At 39.4% G+C, this 19,795-nt stretch overlaps 1 protein-coding gene across 6 annotated transcripts in view; it reads right to left on the bottom strand.

Moving 5' to 3' along the window:
* The window catches only part of LOC109416474 (protein FAM133A), a 560,257-nt gene extending 541,652 nt beyond the window's left edge, over positions 1-18,605 (bottom strand). For 2 of the 6 annotated variants that reach the window (XM_062853729.1, XM_062853728.1), the window contains exon 1: positions 7-216. The gene's annotated coding sequence lies outside the window, so the exon portion shown is untranslated. Of the gene's footprint in view, positions 1-6; positions 549-18,361 lie in introns of those variants that run through there. The other 4 variants (XM_062853727.1, XM_062853726.1, XM_062853723.1 and 1 more) reach the window with 4 other exon arrangements.
* Positions 18,606-19,795: the final 1,190 nt, after the last annotated feature.

A 19,795-nucleotide genomic window follows, 5' to 3' on the forward strand; every position in this document is an offset into this window, starting at 1 on the left:
ACTCACTTCTCCCCAGTACACCACGGCGCTAGTCAAACACAGCAGCAGCAGAACACTAATCCAGAGAATCACCAGATATCACCACACACAGAACACCACAGCAACTTCAGAACTTTTCCTCTGTTCCACAATCAGAATAAGAAACTCCGTGCGCGCCGAGAGGAGCAAAGACCCGTTCGCGATTGACCAGGACGATGGCTGACACACTATTGGGAGGTTCGGTGCTGGCGTTGTTTTATGCGCGCGCGATGAACGAGCCAATACCACCCAGTGGGTATGGGATGCTCTCTGGGATTTCTCCTCTCGGAGACTATGCTTCGATTGCCCATGGATGGTGCTCTTCGTCGAGTTTCGAGAATGTGAGGCATTGCAGCAGCAGTAGCCAGAGAAAATATTTTCTCTGGCAGCGGAGCAGCAAGAGTGAGAGATTTTGGAATGGATCGATGAAAGCATAAATTCTCCTGGTCCTGTATAATGTGATGGGTTGCGTTACTTTTCTATGTAGGTGTGGCTAAGAAGGAGGTATTAGAATCATGGTTCCACTGACCAAGATTGGTTAGGACCTGAATAATATGAATAGGTATGAATCTTTATTATAACTACAGGGGATGGCCAAAATGTTTGGGATAGGTAACTTTTTTTTCTCTCACAAAAAATTTCAACAAGCTATAACTTTTCATAGAGCGCATCAAAAAATCTCAAATTTTGACTGCTTGTCAACCTATTATGTGTGCATCATTGGTACAAATTTGGGCTCGATTGATTAATATTTCGCAAAGTTAGAACCGTTCGCATAAAACACTACTTTTCAGACAACTCATTTTTGAGGTGTCATATCTCGGAAACCAAGGAACCGAGTTGAATTAAATTTTGAACGTACACTAACAATATGCAAATGCTTCACAAACTATTAAAACATAGGTACTTTTTAAACGTTGAAAAAAGTTATCATGGATTGACACTTTTTGGATATTTCTCGAAAAAATATGAATTTTTACATCAATGTCAATAAATTTTAGAGTTGATATCCAAAGATTTCCCACTTCTGTTCTCAAGTTATCTCTAATCCGATATATTAGAGCCTATTTAGATTGAAAGAAGAACACATTTAGTAATATTTGTGTGGTATTGTAAATTTGACTTATTTTCCTCTATATGGGTAAAAATTTCAATTCGGTATAACTTAATTCGCCGTGAGAAAATATAACATTTTATAACGTCGTATTGAGTATCAATATATTTTTGATAAACGTTAAAAAATTCATTCAATTCGGTTCACTGGTTTCCGAGATATGATAGTTCAAAAATCAGTTGATGATGATGATGATGATGATGATGATGATGATTGAAGTGTACCCACCATCATCGCAAGGATTACCTATGGCTGCAGAATCACTCCGGGAGGGAATGATCTACCTGATGGTTTGTTGTAGCAGGGTGAGTTAAAATTCCTGAATTCCTTCGGTAGTCAACATAAAGTTGCTATCTCATGACAAAAGTCTGGCTATTCCACGAACTTAAGTCCGGGCATCAGTTCATTTAACTCCCTTAGGCTACCCCCCCCCCCGTGTGTGTGTGAACCCCGGAATTTACGAATGAAAATTGTACAATGTTATAATAGTGAATCAATAAAAGGTAAAATTAAATAGATATAGTTAGGAAATAAACTAGCAGTTCATCTAGATGCTCCTTTTCGCCGTTCGTGCATGACTTTCGTCTACACTAAATTGCAGAAGATGGGGCATCGTAAGCGTCGTGGTCAATCCATTCCCCTCCGATCTGATCAGCAGGTTCTTCATTTTCTGGGCAAATCCCAAAACAATTCAACCCAAGATTCAAGCACTAAATATGTAATACAAATCAACGCTATAGATGATATATATTCAATAATGGGATAAAAGGAAATTAAATATATATAATGTAATGCATATCATATAGTAAAATGAAATAAGATTGGTGATTATTGAAATATTTTTCACCGACGAGTAGTTTTGTAACATTTAACCCTGTAGTATTTCAGTAGGATTAAATATTTTTTATAAAGGTATTAATAATAAAATTACGAGTCAAAGTGATATTGTTGAACAAGTTTGTTGTTTTTACTTTTTTTTTGTAGAAAAATAAAGCATCCCAAACAATAGAACCTCTAAACGTTTCTAAATCTGAAATAAAATGTCAAAAATGATGCACAAATTAGTCAATTTACCAATTTTTAACAAAAAACATGGTTAGTTTATTATTCACCAAAAACACGGATTGATTGAACTCGCGGTAATTATTTTTATCCGTGAATTAATCGAAAAATTGCTGTTATGCTATATAATGTTAATGTCCTCGCTGTGTCCTCGTGTGATGTCCATTGGATTGAAGAACCCATCTACAAGGATGTTACAGTTACTTCTTACCACACTCCGGATGGCCATCCGCTCCGTCGTACAGTTACAACTTCAATGATGCCATGATGCACCCTCCCGACCCCAAATAGGCAATAACATTATATATTATAATGGAATACATTATTGAAATATAGTAGAAGCAATGAAAGTAGTCATAAAATATAGTGTTATAAAATGTAAATGATATAAAGTATCAGTCTATAGATTATTTGAAAGAATATTAGTCGCTGGCAAGTCATTTTACGAGCAAGTTGTGGGGTAGAAAATTGGAATGATAATAACTTATCCAGCTACAAACTCATCAGTATTCTTGCTACAATAAAATAATAATAATAATAATAATAATATTGATAATTAAAATAAATATTCGGTTGACCAGAATCTGCTTCTTATTATTCTTGACTTGAAAATATTTTCCTGCAACAGAAAAATTATCTGCACCTTCCAACAGTCTCATCAGACATACTGCGTAATGCAATTTGAATCACTTGCTAAGCTTTCTACGGAATGGTTTGGGGAGTGAAAAGGACTCACCTTTTGTGAATTGAAGAATGAAATATTATTTGCAAAATTAAATAAAGTATCAGCTTGTCGATAATTTAAATGATTCACAACCAAGATAGTACGATAAAGCATTATTATAATAATAAGATGTAAACGTGATAGATGATATATAATCAATTTATAATGGAATATACTGCATTCAAATAAAAGATGTAGTACAATGAAATAAAAATATATTTAAATACTCTCTAAGCTGAAAATCAAACTGCATAAAATTGTTAGTATCTCGTTCCAATACGAGCAGTCTCCAGGTTACTCTATTGAATACCTTATTTTTTTGTGTAAATAAAATAGTTAAACAGTCTGTAAAACATCATTTTGACCATGATATGTGACAGGACATCCAAATAGGTTAACTGATCGCATTTCAGTGATGCCTCTAAATAAATCTAAAATTACAAAAATCAAGTCTCAATAAAATATTATTCTATAAAACTATATAAGATTTCAGCGATCTTCTTTCGAAGTACCACTCTGCAAAAATTTGGCACAGTTGCTTGATGTATGTAGACATATCAAAATCAAAGTTTTTCCTACATCCTGGCCATGGGTGATAGCATACACGAAGCAACTCCTTCACTCAACTGATTCCGTTTACTAAGTAGAAAAAAAGGAGAAATGAATAGTACACGTTCTGTTCGTCGAGGGCATTCGAAAAGATTAGGATTATGTGTTGGAGCGGACTCTAGTCAATAATGCTGAAATCTGAAAAAAGAGAGATTATCTCGAGCCCACATACGATCCAAACCCAAACATAAATGATTTTGATCGTGCTTCTTTGTAGCTGAATCGGGTGATTTGATGTGGCTGTTCAGCCTGTTCTCATTGGATCAGCAAGGATGCCAAATGGATAAAAAATGAATCACAGAAATAATACCGTTCTGGGCTGCCATAACCAGGCGTGATTTAAATTGGAAATCCTGAACAGATAACTCACTCGAAGCAGTTTTGTTTTGTGTTGCTGTTGGATGGGAGAGGTGTTATGGTGTTTTGTGGTTGTTTGATTCACCGTGTGAGAGCATGTTTAATATTTGCGTTTGGTGATGCGTAGCGGAAACTCAACAATCAGAAGAGCTTTCAAAGGAAACACCGAGAAAAACTCAGTCACCGAGTTGGTGGTCCCACTCAGATATCGAGAAATCCCCCGCCCCCCACCCAGCTTCCGTCAAAAGTGCGACAACGGTTGATTATTGTCAAATTAAAACTTACCGCTTATGCAACAATCGTATGAGAATAAAATAGGCTTATCAGAAAGAAAACAGATTGAGGACACGTATGAAATATTTATAATATTTATAAATATTTATAATTTATAATTTATAATAATATTTATAATGAATATTTATAATGTTCCACATTCTCACCAGTTTCTATCCTTCTTCGCGGCTCTGGTCATCTTTCGGGTTAGGCTGAGCAACCTTACAGTAGGAAAACAAACACTACAAACTATTTTTTCTTCGGAGCTTTTTTTTCGGTCACTTTTTTTTTTCCTTTCTCCCGGACACTGATTTTCTTACTGAACTTCACATATGCAAATACAGACATCGCCTAGGACATCGCGAACATTCAATTTGAGGAAAATTGAAAAAAATGATGAAAATTACAACTAAAAATAAATGACGGGAGCGAAAATTTTCACTCCCGTCAATAAGCGCGGCACACTACGACTGATGATAGTTCAAAAATCAGTTGTCTAAATAATAGTGCTTTACCCGAACGGTTCTAACTTCGCGAAAAAATAATCAATCGAGCTCAAATTTGTACCAATGATGCACATATAATAGGTTGACAAACAGTCAAAATTTGAGATTTTTTGATGCACTCTATGAAAAGTTACAGCATGTTGAATTTTTTTGTGGGAGAAAAAAAGTTGCCTATCCCAAACATTTTGGCCATCCCCTGTACATCGTTCATAGTGGCAATAAACATCGCAACCTAACATTACTTTCAATTTCCAACTGATTGTAAGGACTTGGCCAGCGAAATTAGTGTTCAGAAATGTATGTGAACTGTCTTAACTCTAATGAATAGTGTAAGCCAAGTTTTTTAAGCTAATTTTACACTCATTCAGCGTTTCCTATAGGACCTAATCTCCACTATCTCATCAGTAGAGTAGGTTTCTAGTCAAATGTGAGCGAGAACTTACTCCCATAGCCGAATCAGTAAGCGACCTTCAGTTCACAATTATCTTGATCTCCATCAGTAATGCTCACAGAATTACATCTGAGAGGAGTCGGGAAGGATCGAAATCGGGATAACGCCTTTGAACCTGTTATGTACAAAAACGAATTCTTATGTTTTTATCCGACGTTTTGGACACGTTTATTGCTTCTTTTCTAAAGGAATTAGCAATGTTTCATATTCTCGTTAAGGGCATGCAGCTCAGACATGCTTCGACGATTCGTCCGGAAACCTTCCCCGAACCAAGTTCACCTATATTGCATAGTTTTAGAACCAAAAACTTCATTAAACATCCGCCATCTTTGAGTTTAGACCGCCATCTTGAATATTATGCTCGCCATTTTTTGGCCCCAGACATTGAGACATTGAGACATCCTTATACCAAACATATCCATATGAGCCTACAGCTCACTTAATCAACCGCCATCTTGAATTTTGAATCGCCATCTTAGATATTACGGTCGCCATTTTTAGACTTTAGATATCTTCTCTATACAAAATATACTATTTGGGTTTAGAGCTCAAAACTTATAACCGCCATCTTGAATTTTGAGCCGCCATCTTGGATATTCTGGTTACCATTTTTGGACTCCCGACATCTTCATAAGGGGCTGTTCATAAACCACGTAGACCAAATTTTGGCCATCTCAGACCCCCCCTCCCCCCTCGTAGACTTTTGTCCATACAAAAATTTTGAAATTTGTATGGAGCGTAGACTTTGGCCAGACCGCCCCCCCCCCCCCAAAAGTCTACGTGGTTTATGAACGGCCCCTAACAGGTCTAGGGACCCTATAGGGTCTGGTTTAGTTTTATATATGGTCAGTTCCGCCGGTGCTGGTCCGGATCACTAAAATGGCCATATCTTCGAAACATCTTGAACGATCCGGACCATTTTCAATAGCAAACAATGAGGTAAAATTCCGGTTCGATCCGTGCTAAAATCCGCCAATAATCGGCCAATGGGAAGTGCCTTTAAAGTGAGTAAACTATTTTTGCGCACAGACATACATACATACACAGACCTGTTCACTTTTTTTTGACCTACCCGTGTCACATCAAATTATCAATCCACATGCAAAAACAAGGCTTCAGTTCAAAATTGAGCCAAATTGATAAAGGTTTAGAGGTGTATCAAATCGTTTTTGTGTTTTTTCGAGCATTTTCACGAAAATGTACTTCAATGTCCAGAAAATTGCACCAAAAAGGTACCGAAAATACCGTTAAAATATAGTTAGAACAATACTCTACAACTTTGCCGAAGACACTACGGTGTTTAAATTGCGTATTTCAAAGTTATTCAACAATTTTCGTTAAAAAATCTCCAAAAAATACAATATTTTTACGATTTTTCATGTAAAAGTCATGTAATTTTACATTGTTTAAGGTGACTAATTTCATGAGCTATTGCTCCTATGCATTAGCGGAGCCAGCTTTTTCTTTTTTCTCACTCACTCTCCTAAACAAGCAGGAGAATGAGCGAGATGAAAGAGGAGGCAGGCTGCCCCCTCTTCCATCTGTTTCTTTCTCGTGTATGTTTGGGAGAGTGAGTAAGAAAAGAGAAAGTGCTGGCTCCGCTAATGCTCCTATGTGTTACGAACATTTCGTCCATACATCATTTTAGTGTAGAAATTCGTTTTCATTGACTAATTATCAAAAGTTTGTCACGTTGATACTAAAAATTGTACAGAGTTGCCAGCATAAAATAAAACAAAGTTACCCATGATATAAACGTCATTACACTTCTTTGTATCATCTGCATCAGTTTAAATTTGGTGCAGTTGGTTAAGCATGAGATTGTGGATTCGAAGATTCAAGGTTCGAGTCCTGGAATAGCATTTTTTTGCGTCTCGATCCTGCTATAAGTTGATGAAACTACGCACTGCATCTCATTGCAATTTGGCATCATAGCATTGTTTCGGAACCGTACAGTGCATAGTAAGAATGAAGTTTCCCTTCATCGTGTAGTTGTGCTGATTTGTGGGTAGATAAATAACAAGTAAGCTACACCCACAGTTGTCTGTAAAATGTTGCATCCAGAAGCAGTTCCATCATCGTATTGAATTGTTTTAGCGAAATTGATCATTATCAAACAGATGCTCAATATTTCGCCCAGCTGATATCGTCGACACGATTTATTGTCAACAAGTATAAACTAAATATCTAGCTAGTCCTAACTGCTACAAAGAAAGAAAGAAAAAAAAAAAGTTTATCATGTATTTGAGCTTGAACCTGGGACCTTCTGATCCGCAAGCTCGAGCCTTACCATCTGCACCATTTCTGATACTTAAATCAAAAGACATTAGAATACGATGGCATGACTTCTTAATCATGGGTAGGTAACTTTGTTTTAATTCGTGCTGGTAACTCTGTGCGATTTTTAGTATCAACGTGACATACTTTTGATAATTAGTCAATGAAAACGAATTCCTGCACAAAAACGATGTATGGACGAAATGTTCGTTACACAAAGGAGTAATCGCTAATTTATTTAGTCACTTAAAACAATGTAAAATTACATGACTTTTGTATGTAAAATCGTAAAAATATCGTGTTTTTTCGTGATTTTTTAACTAAAATTGTTGAATAACTTCGAAATACGCAATTTAAACACCGTAGTGTCTTCGGCAAAGTTGTAGAGTATTGTTCTAACTATATCTTAACGGTATCTCCGGCATCTTTTCGGAGCAATTTTGTGAATATCTGAGTAAATTTCTGTGAAAACGGCTAAAAAACACAAAATCGATTTGATACACCTTTAAATCTTCATCAATTTGGCTCAATTTTGGACTGAAGACTTGGTTTTACATGTGGATTGATAATTTGATGTGTCACGGAGAATCGGAGAAAAAAAGTTTCAAAGTGAACAGGTCTAATACACACATACAGACATCATCTCAAATCGTCGAACTAAATAGATTGGTATGTGTGACTTAACCCTCCGAGCCTTTTATCGAAAATTCGTTTTCTGAGGCCTTTTGGTATACTTTGGTGTAAAAAAATGGCAAAAACTTATATTCTTAAAAGGAATTCGTCCGGGGACAGAATATCTTGTAGGATTCCGACAGTTATTGTTTGAAGATTTGTACCAAGAGATGCTTCAGGAATTCCTCCCACGATTCCTTAACATTCTTACGGATGCGTCTGCAAGAATGCATCGAAGAATTTCCCCAAGAGGTACCTCCGGTAATTGTTTCCCTTTTTTTCGAAGTTTACTTCAGGAACTTCACAAGTGATCCTTTATGTATTTCTGCAGATTTTACTGTATACATTTCTTCGGTTATTTCTCCATATATTCCTTCAACGATTTCGCCTGAGATTGCTCCAACAGTTCCACCTTAAATCATTTAAAGAACCCCTGCAAGAAATTCATCCAAGAATTCTTTCAGAAGGTTTTACCAGAGATTATTTAAAAATTAATTCAGGAGTTCCAGGAAAATTTCCAGAGTTCATTCATGGGTGCCTTCAATAATTTGTCCAGAAAATATTGCGAACCTGGATTCCTTCAAATTTCTTCCAGAGTTTCCTACAGGAATCTCTCCTGCAATTTCCTAAGAAATTGCTCATGGGATAGTTTTCGAGATTCCTCCTGGGGTTTCGTTAGGTTCCTCCAGGAATTCCCTCAGGGATTTCCTCACGAATTTCTCCAGAGATTTCCTCGAGAATTCGTTTGGGGCTCCTTGGGGAACAACTCAGGAGATAATTTTAAAATTTCTCCAACGATTTCTCCAGGACCTCTTTTTGAGATTAATCCAAGAATTTCTCTTAGAATTCTTTCAGGACATTTTCCAGGAATTCATCTAGGAATTCCTCCACGAATTGATTAAGGATTCTCTACGATTTTTTTCTTGACATTCCTAACGGGGTTTCATCAGGAATTCGTCCAGGGATTCCTTCAGGAACGGTTATAGCGATTCCTTCAAGAGTTCCTCCACGAATTCCTCCAGGAATTTTTCAAGAATTGCTCCTGAGATTTCTTTCGGAACTCCTCCTAGGATTCTTTCAGGAATTCCTCCAAGGGTTCTTCCGGAAGTTCCTCCAGGATTCCTCCAGAAATTCCTCCAGAGATTCCTTCAGGGATTCCTCTAGGACTTTCTCAAGGAATTCCAACAGGGTTTTCTTCAGGGATTCCTCCAAGAATTCCTCCAGGGTTTCCTCCCCAAGTAACACACTTGTCACCGAAGAGTCACGGCGGCGCAGGTTTTTGTTGTGCAGAAGTCACTGCGACTTACTTCTAGCAAATAAGTATTTATTCGTTAGAAGTAAGTCATAGTGACTTCTGCGCAACAAAAACCTGCGCCGCCGTGACTCTTCGGTGACAAGTGTGTTACTTGGGTCCAAGGATTCCTTCAGAGATTCCCCCAGGAGTTCCTCCAGGGTTTTCTCCAGATATTCCTCTAGAGATTCCTTCACGGATTCCTCTAGGGCATCCTCGAGGAATTCCTAAAGTGATTTCTTCAGGTATTCCTCCAATGATTCCTCCAGGGATTCCTTCAGAAATTCCTCCAGTGATTCCTCCAGGGTTTCCTCCAGGGATTCCTCCAGGGATTCCTTCAGAAATTCCTCCAGGGATTCCTCCAGGGATTCCCACAGGGATTCCTACAGGGATTCCTCCAGGGATTCCTCCAGGGATTCCTCCAGGGATTCCTCCAGGGATTCCTCCAGGGTTTCCTCCAGGGATTCCTCCAGGGATTCCTCCTGGAAATACTCCAAGAATTCCTCCAGGGGTTCCTCCACGGATTCCTTCAGGGACTCCTCCAGGGATTCCTCCAGGGATTCATCCAGGGATTCCTCTAGGGATGTCTCCAGGGATTTTTTCAGAGATTCCTCCAGGGATTCCTCCAGGATTCCTCCAGGGATTCCTCCAGGGATTCCTCCAGGGATTCCTCCAGGAATTCCTCCAGGGATTCCTCAAGGGATTCCTCCAGGGATTCCTCAAGGGATTCCTCCAGGGATTCCTCCAGGGATTCCTCCAGGGATTCCTTCAGGGATTCCCCCTGAAAATTCTCCAAGGATTCATCCAGGGAATTCTCCAGGGATTCCTCCAGATGTTCCTCCAGGGACTCCTCCAGGGATTCATCCAGGGATTCCTCCAGGTAGTCCTCCAGGGATTCCTCCAGGGATTCCTCCAGGCATTCCCCCAGGGATTTTTCCAGTGATTCCTCCAGGGATTCCTCCAGAGATTCCTTAAGGGATTTCTCCAGGAGGTCCGACAGGGGTTCCTTCACAGATTTCTTCAGGGGTTCCTCCAGGGGTTCCTCCAGGGATTCCTCCAGAATTCCTCCAGGAAATTCTCCAGGGATTCCTCCAGAAGAGATTCCTCCAGGGATTCCTTCAGGGATTCCTCCAGGAGTTCCTCCAGGGATTCCTGCAGGAAATTCTCCAGGGATTCCTCCAGGAAAATCTCCAGGGATTCTTTCACGAATTCCTCCAAGGATTCTTTCAGGAAATTCTCCAGGGATTCCTCCAGAAGTTCATCCAGCGATTCCTCCAGGAGTTCCTCAAGGATTCCTCCAGGGATTCCTCTAGGAAATTCTTCAGAAATTCCTTCATGGATCTCTCCAGGAGTTCCTCCAGAATTCCTCCAAGAAATTCTCTAGGGATTCCTCCAGGGATTCCTCCAGGAAATTCCTCAGAAATTCCTCCGGAAATTCTGATAGCCATTTCTTCAGGAAATTTTCCGGGGATTGCTTCATGGATTCCTTCAAGGATTTTTCCAGTGATTGTTTCAATGCTTTTTTCGAAGATTCCTTCAGGATTTTCTTCAGAGATTCTCAAAGGAATTTCATCAGAGATCCTGATTTCCGAAATTTTTTTCATGAATTAATGCAGGAGTTACTCCAGAAATTCTTCAAAGTATTTTTCCAGGAAATTCTCGAAGAGTTCTTTATGGATGTCTTCCAGAAAATCGTCCAGTAATTCCTCTAGGAGTTCTTCCAAGAATTCCTCCAAGAGTTCCAATACGGGTTTCTCGAAGTGTTCCTTCAGGAATTCCTGCAGGATTCCACCAGGAGTTTTTTCCAGGATTCCTCCAGGGATTTCCCTAGGAGTTATTCCAGGGATCCCTGCAAGGATTACTCCAGGAATTCCTCTACAGATTCCTCCAAGAATAAATCTAGGCATTCTTCCAGGAATTTATTTTATCATTGCTCCAGGGATTACTTTAAGGATTCCTTCAGTGGCGTTTTTAGTACTTTTTTTTGAGGATTCCTTCAGGATTTTTTCAGTCATTCCACCAGAGATCCAATTTATCCAGGAATACTTCCATAAGTTATTCCAGGAATTCTACATAAATTTCTCATAGAATTCCTCCAGCAACTTCTCCAGGGATTCTTTCATAAATTCTTCCATGAATTCCTGCGTGAATTCTTCCATTTTCCAGGAATTCGTCCAGGAATTTCTCCAGAGGATCCTTCAGAAATTAATTCAGGAATTCTTTCAGGAATTTCTTTAGGGAGTGCTTTAGGAATTCCTCTAGTGATTTCTTCAAAATTTCCTATCAGAATTTAAAAAAAATAATCAGAAGTTTCAGAAATCCTATCGTCTTTTCCATGCATGTACCCAAGAGTTTATCGAGGAATGCCTTCAAGAATAGACGAATAATTAAAAATTTCGAAGGCACAGTATTTCTTGTTTTTGTAGGGTTTGAAACCACGTCTCCGTGTCGCTAGCATGACGTGTCAACCAACTAAGCCACAAAACAAGTTCCGATTCTGTAAAATAGAAAGTCAAACTGATTTCGAAGCACCACCCAAACAGGATCCGTCTTTCACAATTCAATCGCGGAGTCGTATGTTCGAATCCCACCAAAACAAGTCTTTTTGTCTTTTTTAGACATATTAGCCGACTAGAATAGCCGCTAAAGACAATTAAATTATCTGCCTTCTGGAATATGCAGATTATTTTTGAATCACTTCAAGGAGTTCTTGAGGAATTTCTCCCACGTTTTGTATTGATTTTTTTCAGATGATATTACTGAAATAAAAACAGGATCCAGGTTTCATTTTATCAAGAAGTTATCCAGGAAATATTTTACAATTTTCTACAAGAAATCCTTCACTGAACACATCCACGGATTTGTTAAGTAATGCAATGATGAATTTCTTTTAGAGTACCCCCGGTAGCTCTTGCAAAGGAATCCCAACAGAAATTTGTCCTGCGATTCTTTTAGGAATTTATCTCGATATTTTCTTTTATCTCCCAGAAATCCTTCACGAAGGTATCAATGAATTTATTCGGGAACACCTGCAGAAAATCTTCTAGGAGTTCTCAGGGCTTCCTTTATAGATCCTTCAGAGATTCTTCCCATAATTTATCAAAAGATTACTTCAGGAATTCTCTCGGGAATGCTTTGAGGGTTTCCTCCAACGTTTGTTTTAGGACTTATTCTAGGTATCCTTCAGAAATTCTACCAGAGATTTCGTTCCGCAACTTGTGCAGAGATTTCTCTAGAAATTTCTCTTTGAATTTCTCCAAGAAGTTGTCTTAAAATTGTCCAGGGATTCGTTCTGGAATACCTCAAGCAGTTTATTCTGGAAATTACTCAAGGTTTTCGTTTAGAAGTTTTAAATTATTCCTTCAGAAAGGATCATACATTTCTCTATGGGATCGCTCAGGAATTCACTCGGTGAAGACTCTTTCGGAATTCTTCCAGGAATTCCTCTAGGGACACCTTCTACAATTACTCAAGAAATTTCTTTTTTAATTACATCGCATTGATTCGTCCAGACACTCCTTCAAGTGTATTCAAGGACTTTCCCACGATTCCTTTATTTGAGAGATCTTTGGGAACAGCTTCAGGAAATTCTTCAACAATCTCCCCAAGGATTCCCTATAGGGATATCTCAAGGGTTAGTTTCATTAATAGTTTCATGACTTTTACGAGAATACTTTCAAAAATTCTTCAGGGGTATCTGAGGCGTTTCAATCAAGGAGGATGCAGGCACGTCAAACTCGAACAAACTACGCCTACCTAACAGGCATCTTCCCAAACAACACAATGCGATTTCGCGGGCCATCCCCATCGGCCAATTTCCAAGTAGGATTCGACCAGGCCCAGGTCGCGTTGCCAGTCGACACCAACACACTCACAAAAGATGAGCAGTAGCCATATCTTGCCGCTTGCAGATCCCCTGGTTTCAACGCATTTCAAAGACTTTCAGTGGGTTTCAGAAACCGTTAGAGGGCGTTCGAAGGAATTTTAGGAGCATTTGATTGCATTTTAGGGGCATTTTTATGTGATAATGAATGGTTCAGGGGCGTTTCGAGACATTTCTGGTCAGGATGGTATCCCGGGGGTTCCAAAAACATCATTGAATTCAAGAGGATTTAGGGGTGTTTCAAATGAATTCTGGGGATTTCAAACGTATTTCAATGGGATTATGGAGGTTTCAGAGGTGTTTCAAAGTGTTTCAGGAGCGTTTTAAAGGGTTTTATGGGTTACTGTGACGGGATCTGAAGCGCTAAAGGGTTTTTCAAAAGGATTACGAGGATTTTAAGCCGTATTAATAGTATGAAACGCTCCAGACACCGCATGGAACCCCCATGAAGCCCCATGACCTTGAGACACCCTGAAACCCCTTAAGACCGCCCGAACGCTCTTGAGACCTACAGTTTCACCCTGAGACGTCTCCTGAGACATCCAGGAACCCAATGGGAACCCCTGAAACACCCCTGAGGCCCTGGGAACCTCCTTGGAGCCAGTGAATCATAATATACGACCAAAAAATTTAGCTTGCATGATAATCATGGGAGACTGATCCAGACTATCTTGCAACGAAAATTTGTTCGCGTGACCACAAACAACATTCATTGGTAACTCAGTCATTTTTTTACGCACTGCAACACTGCAGATCCCAGTGGTTCCGGAAACTGCGAAAGGGACGCGCAGATAACTTAAGAACCGGAAGTGGAAATATTGATTTTCGGATGGTGCGTTCCGAGGGACACAACTACCAATGAGGCAGTGGAACAAAATTCAGTGGCTGCCAACTGTGTAGTTACGGCCCACATCTAATAAATCATGCTAGGGTATATGTACCATTCCTTGGCCTAATTTTCAAGCCGCCTTGACAATTTTGACCATAACTCATGAATTAATAGCACTAGAAATAATATGTTGACCCTATTACACACTCTAGGCAATGCATGGTTCACCAATTGGAAGTAAACTCACGTAAATATTCAAGAATTTACTTAATTTAGTTGAAAAGATTCGATGCGATGGTATGCAACGTTGGTCTATGGTACAAAAATTGGCCTATTAGTGGATACAACGTTGGCATATTGCTTTCCATGCACTAGAACCACGAATATCTCATTTTTTCAATATTTCTGCTGAAGCATTATCTCTGTTTGTTCACCAATCTCACTTTTAAGTAACGTTTTCGAAGCTAAATTTTCAAAAAAACTCCAAATAAATCACTTAAACTAAAGTTCTTTCTTAATTTAGTAACGAAAACAACGCAACCCTATTATTGTGTTATATTTTTACAGTCATCGCACACAAAATCTTTCTTCCTGTTCGTTCTTTCTGGTTCTTACGCAAGAAATGTTGTTGACGTCTTTTTATCGGTGTTATGACATCATTTTACTGATGGGCCAAGATTTGGGTACATAGTGAAAAAAATGTCCTCAATATTCGGCCCATATTCAATTTGTAAAATAGTTATTATTCGTTGAAAACAAATTCACAAGCTCAAAATAGCGTTTTTGACCGTCGCATCAAATGTTCAGTTATTGAAAAGTCAATTCGAAATGTTCCAGAATCATGCAATTTATGATCATGTGTATAGACTACCCACTAAGCCGAAAAATCATGGCATCTACAAAAGCTAAACAAAGTGACATTTTCATTAAATTTTAATGCTCCAAAATGCTAAAATTGAAACGAAAGGTTACTGTTGTTTGGCGCATAGCATTTCCGATATCCACTTATGCGTTTTTGTTTGAGTTTTTGGTTTACGTTGAGATAGGCCGAACGAGTGGACTATGCCAACGAAGCATCCCGATACCCTATAGGCCTATATGAATATTTTCGGCCTTTTTCAGTGAGTTCATGTCAGAATCCGATATTCTACGCCAGTTTTGAATCTAAGATGGCAACCTCCGTTTTTTATTCTTAATCACTTAACCTAATTTATCGGACCTTTGGCCACTAGGGCATTGTGTGATCGATTCCAATTGGCAGCTGCACTTACATTTTGTGCAGCACCTAAATATATTCTATTCTCGTTCTACTAGTTGTCTTTGTGCTGCTGTCACTTTTCTACTCTGTCTATGGAAGAACGATGATCACGAAGATTTTGATGGCTTTTGTTCCTTTTTCAGTCCAATTTAGGGTCCATTATGAGTTGCCGTCAGCCGTAGCTCTCGATTCGTAGTATAGGCTCAGAAGAGGTTCAGGTGCCAGCCGTTCTCGGGTGGAAGAGCAACTGACCTGGCTGGGGTTTGAACCCATGGGAGGGTACTTGATTGGAGTGTTGGGGGGCGTTCGGGGTAAATCCTTTGCAACGTACGTGAGACCCTCCGAAACCACCGAAAATGCACTAGTAACACCTCAAAACATCCGTAGAAAACCCCTCTGAAACTCTTGGTCAGGACGGCAGAAGCTATACGACGATAGTGGTAAAATTAGTGTACGGTTCACAGCTTGAAACCCTCTGGAAGCTCCTGAAAAGCCTTAGGAACCTCTTGGAACGCTTCTGAGACCCCTTGAAGCGTCCCAGAGATCTCCTGGAACCCCCTAGAACCCATTAAGACCTTATGAGATCCTCGCCCTACCTTACTCGATTCATTGTTTAAACTACAGTCATACCTCGATATAACGTAACCTCGATATAACGTAACCTCGATATAACGTAACTCGATATAACGTAACTTTTACCTCGATATAACGTAACTTTTTTTTTGGATCCAACTTTTCACTATTTAAATAAGTAGAGTGATTTACAAAATTTTCTATATGATATTACACCCTTCCTGGAACCAAGCCTGATATCCAGTTATGGGTTATATGACAAATTTCAAAGTTTTATAAGAATTTTCGGTGTCACTGTTGATAAGAAATGTTATATAGCTTTTCACGGAACAAACATTACATCTTTTACTCATTATTGACATAACATCCCTACTGGAACATAGCCTTTAAACTCCAAACGAGATGACAGTAGATAGCATTGGTAGTGAACTAGATTTTGTGTGATACTGGGTGTAAGAACGCCAGTAACGGTCCGCTTTGTCTTAGAGTAAATTTTGCAGAAAATCACTAGAGAAATTCTCTAATAAATCCTTGGAGGAATTTCTTGAGAAATCACTGGAGAAATTCGCGAAGAAATCCTCAGAAGAACTCTTGAATGAATTTCTAAAGACATACCTGAATAAATGGTGGAACTCCTGGAGGAATGCCTGGAGAAAAAATCGTGCTTTATCCTCAGAGGAATTTCTAGCGCTATAAACACAGTTATTCCTGGTAACAATTCAGGGGCAGTCCTTAATTACATAAGGAACTTCTGTATAAATCTCAGCAGGAACTTCTGGAGAAATTCGTGCACTGGTGGAATCCTTGTTGGATTTTCAAGAAGGGTCACAGTGAGAATCCATGGAAAAAAACTCAGGTTGAATTCCTGAAGTAATTTTTAAAAAATCCGCGCTGCATTCCAGGAAAAATTCCTGGAAAAATCAAATAAGGAATATCAGGAGGAATCTTTGAAGAAATTTCTAGTGGAATTCTATCTGTTATTCTTGGAGAAATCCTTGCAATACTTTTTAAAAGAATTACTTCTGTATCTCAGAAGGAAATTTCCAAGGAATTACTGGAGAAACTTCTGGAGAAATCACAGAAGTTTTTCTAGCGGGATCTGAGGAGGAAATCTTATGGAAACTCCGTCATTGTGCTGGATGAGTTGCAGCAAGAATACCTGGGTGAATCTTGGTGAATACTCCAAGTAACACACTTGTCTTAGAAGAGTCACAGCGGCGCAGGTTTTCATGGCACAGAAGTCACTGTCTCCAGTTAGCCTAGTGGTTAGGCTATGGATCGCCAATCCGGAGACGGCGGGTTCGATTCCCGTTCCGGTCGGGAAAATTTTCTCGACTCCCTGGGCATAGTGTATCATTGTACTTGCCACATAATGTGCAAATTCATGCAATGGCAGGCAAAGAAAGCCCTTCAATTAATAACTGTGGAATGCTCAAAGAACACTAAGTTGAAGTGAGGCAGGCCAAGTCCCATTGGGGACGTCGAGCCATAAAGAAGAAGAAGAAGAAGTCACTGCGATTTACTTCCAGCAAGTAAGAATTCATTTGTTAGAAGTAAGTCACAGTGGCTCCTGCGCAACAAAACCTGCGCCGCCGTGAGTCTTCTGCAACAAATGTGTTACTTGGGACTCTTCGAACAGGAATAGTTGAAATATTGGAACTTTTTGGAGGATCCTTGCAGGAGTGACTGGAGAAATCCTAGTAGAAATTTTAAGAGGAACGACAGAATTAAGCCTTAGAAAAATCTTGGACAGAATAAATCTTGAAAAGCAAATCTCTTTGGGGAATCCTACAGAAATCCCTTGAGCAACCACATGGAAGAATCATATCAAGAACATCTGAAGCAATTAAGGCAGGCGTTCCTAAATATGTCGTAGCAGATATAAAATTCAGTAAGAAGTTATGGAGGAATCATAGAAGATTGAAGGATCCTTGGATAAATATCCTTAGAGAACTTCAGGATGAATCACATGAAGTATTTCATGAGGTACTCAACCAGGAACTCCTGGGTGAATTCCCGAATTATTTCTAGAGGAATCCCGAGAGGAATTCCTGGAGGCATCATCGGATTATAATTTTGCCTGCGTCACATAGATGTCTTACTTATAATCACACCAATAGATAACGTTTGACGTTTGATCAGCGTTATCAGCGTTAAAAAATATATAAAATTCAATGATGAAAAAAAAAATATATAAGAAAGGCAGGAAATCACTGTTGGGTGATTAACATAATCTTTTTGGTAATTTTCTTTTCAAAATTTTTATTATTTAAAGTATTTAGTATTTTAGTATTTTTAGTATTTAAAATTTAGTATTTAAAACGAAATTCGTGAAAAAAAATTTTTGCTTCGATATAACGTAACTTCGATATAACGTAACGAAAATAAAATTGCAGTTACGTTATATCGAGGTATGACTGTATTAAGAAAAGTTGTACCAGCTTCAAAGTGATTCAATACTTACTCTATTACCATTTGGTTAACGACGCGTAGTGCGTCATCAGCATCATTGAAATCTCGGTCGAAATTTCAAAGTGATAAAACTCAGTTACCAAAGCGCAAATTCGGATGAAAATGTATCATCCCATATGCTCACTCGTGGTGAGTGTGATGATACTTTTTCTACTGCGTGACTGCAAAATTTCCCGTTTTTTATCACTTCAACAAACAAACAACAAACAAACAAACAAATCTCGCACAGCCTCGGGAGCATTGCTCTTCGCGTGTTCATCGAGATTCGAAGGTGTAATTTCGGAGTTTTCTCTGCCTTGCTTGCTTTGCTTGCCATGATTCCGAATGTCATACTCTCGTTCATAAGAGTGCAGGTCTTGCTCCGAGAGCTCGCTTCTCAGCATCATAACTTCAGCATAAGCCCATTCGGTGGACTTGGATGATGATGACGGTGGTTACGATTCTCTCTTCATACTGATTGTTATGCCAAATAGAGGGCCTTCCAAATGGAAGAGACCAAGACGAACCAAGCGATGCTGTATGGTGTGTTGCTCTCGTCGTTCGTCACAGCATCCATGCTGCTGCATTCCCGATAAGAATCATCTCGCTCGCCATGTCTGCTCACATCCCGCAACGACCGAGTCGAGTTCAAGTAGGTAGGTACATTCTGCAACCGTGTGATGCTTAATATTCATATGTGCTGCTGCGATGCGGCGACAGTTATTAGACCAGACATCGACCCGCGTCGACGTCGTCGTCGTCGTTGGCCTGGCCTGGCCTGCATACGGGAACGGGTAGGCTTTTCCTACACCCGGGTATGTGGGCGCACTATCAGCTAGGCCTTGTTGGTTGTTGGCTTTTGCGAATTTCTGGAGCGCTACGAGGAGGCTGCGGCCGGGAGAGTACGCCGGGTGGGAGTATGAGCTCCGGGCATCGCTCGCTAAACGAGCAAACCGATTGTACATAATCAGTTTTGGTGAATTTCATGCTTTCGTTCGAGTAGGTACGTATACGGAAGGCGTACGAGCGAGCGAGCGTTTGCTGCTCTGCTCTGTGTGTGCATGTGTGTCGGTCACGGCATGGATGTTTGCGCGCAAGGGGTTTGTGTTTGCACAGGACCAGAACGATAAGTTGTTTCGGATTTGTTTTGCCCCATGGCTTCTTCGGTTGGATCTTTTCTTGTGTGCTTGATGATTGGGTTGGTGGTACCGTTATGTGGGGTGAAGTTTGCCAGTCAGCGGATAAAATTGTTTCATTTTGAAGGACTGAGGAAAGATAGCAAGTAGAATATGGAATATAAAAGTATGATAGAAAATAGAAAATAAAACTAAAAATAAAAGAAAGAGAGATAAAAAATTGAACGAAGTAAAATAAAATATGAATAAATAAAAGGTGAACAAAGGTCAATGATCAAAGCCATACACAAAAATCGGAAGACAACATATGA

The sequence above is a fragment of the Aedes albopictus genome, chromosome 2 (genome assembly GCF_035046485.1).
Source record: "Aedes albopictus strain Foshan chromosome 2, AalbF5, whole genome shotgun sequence".
NCBI lineage: Eukaryota > Metazoa > Arthropoda > Insecta > Diptera > Culicidae > Aedes > Aedes albopictus.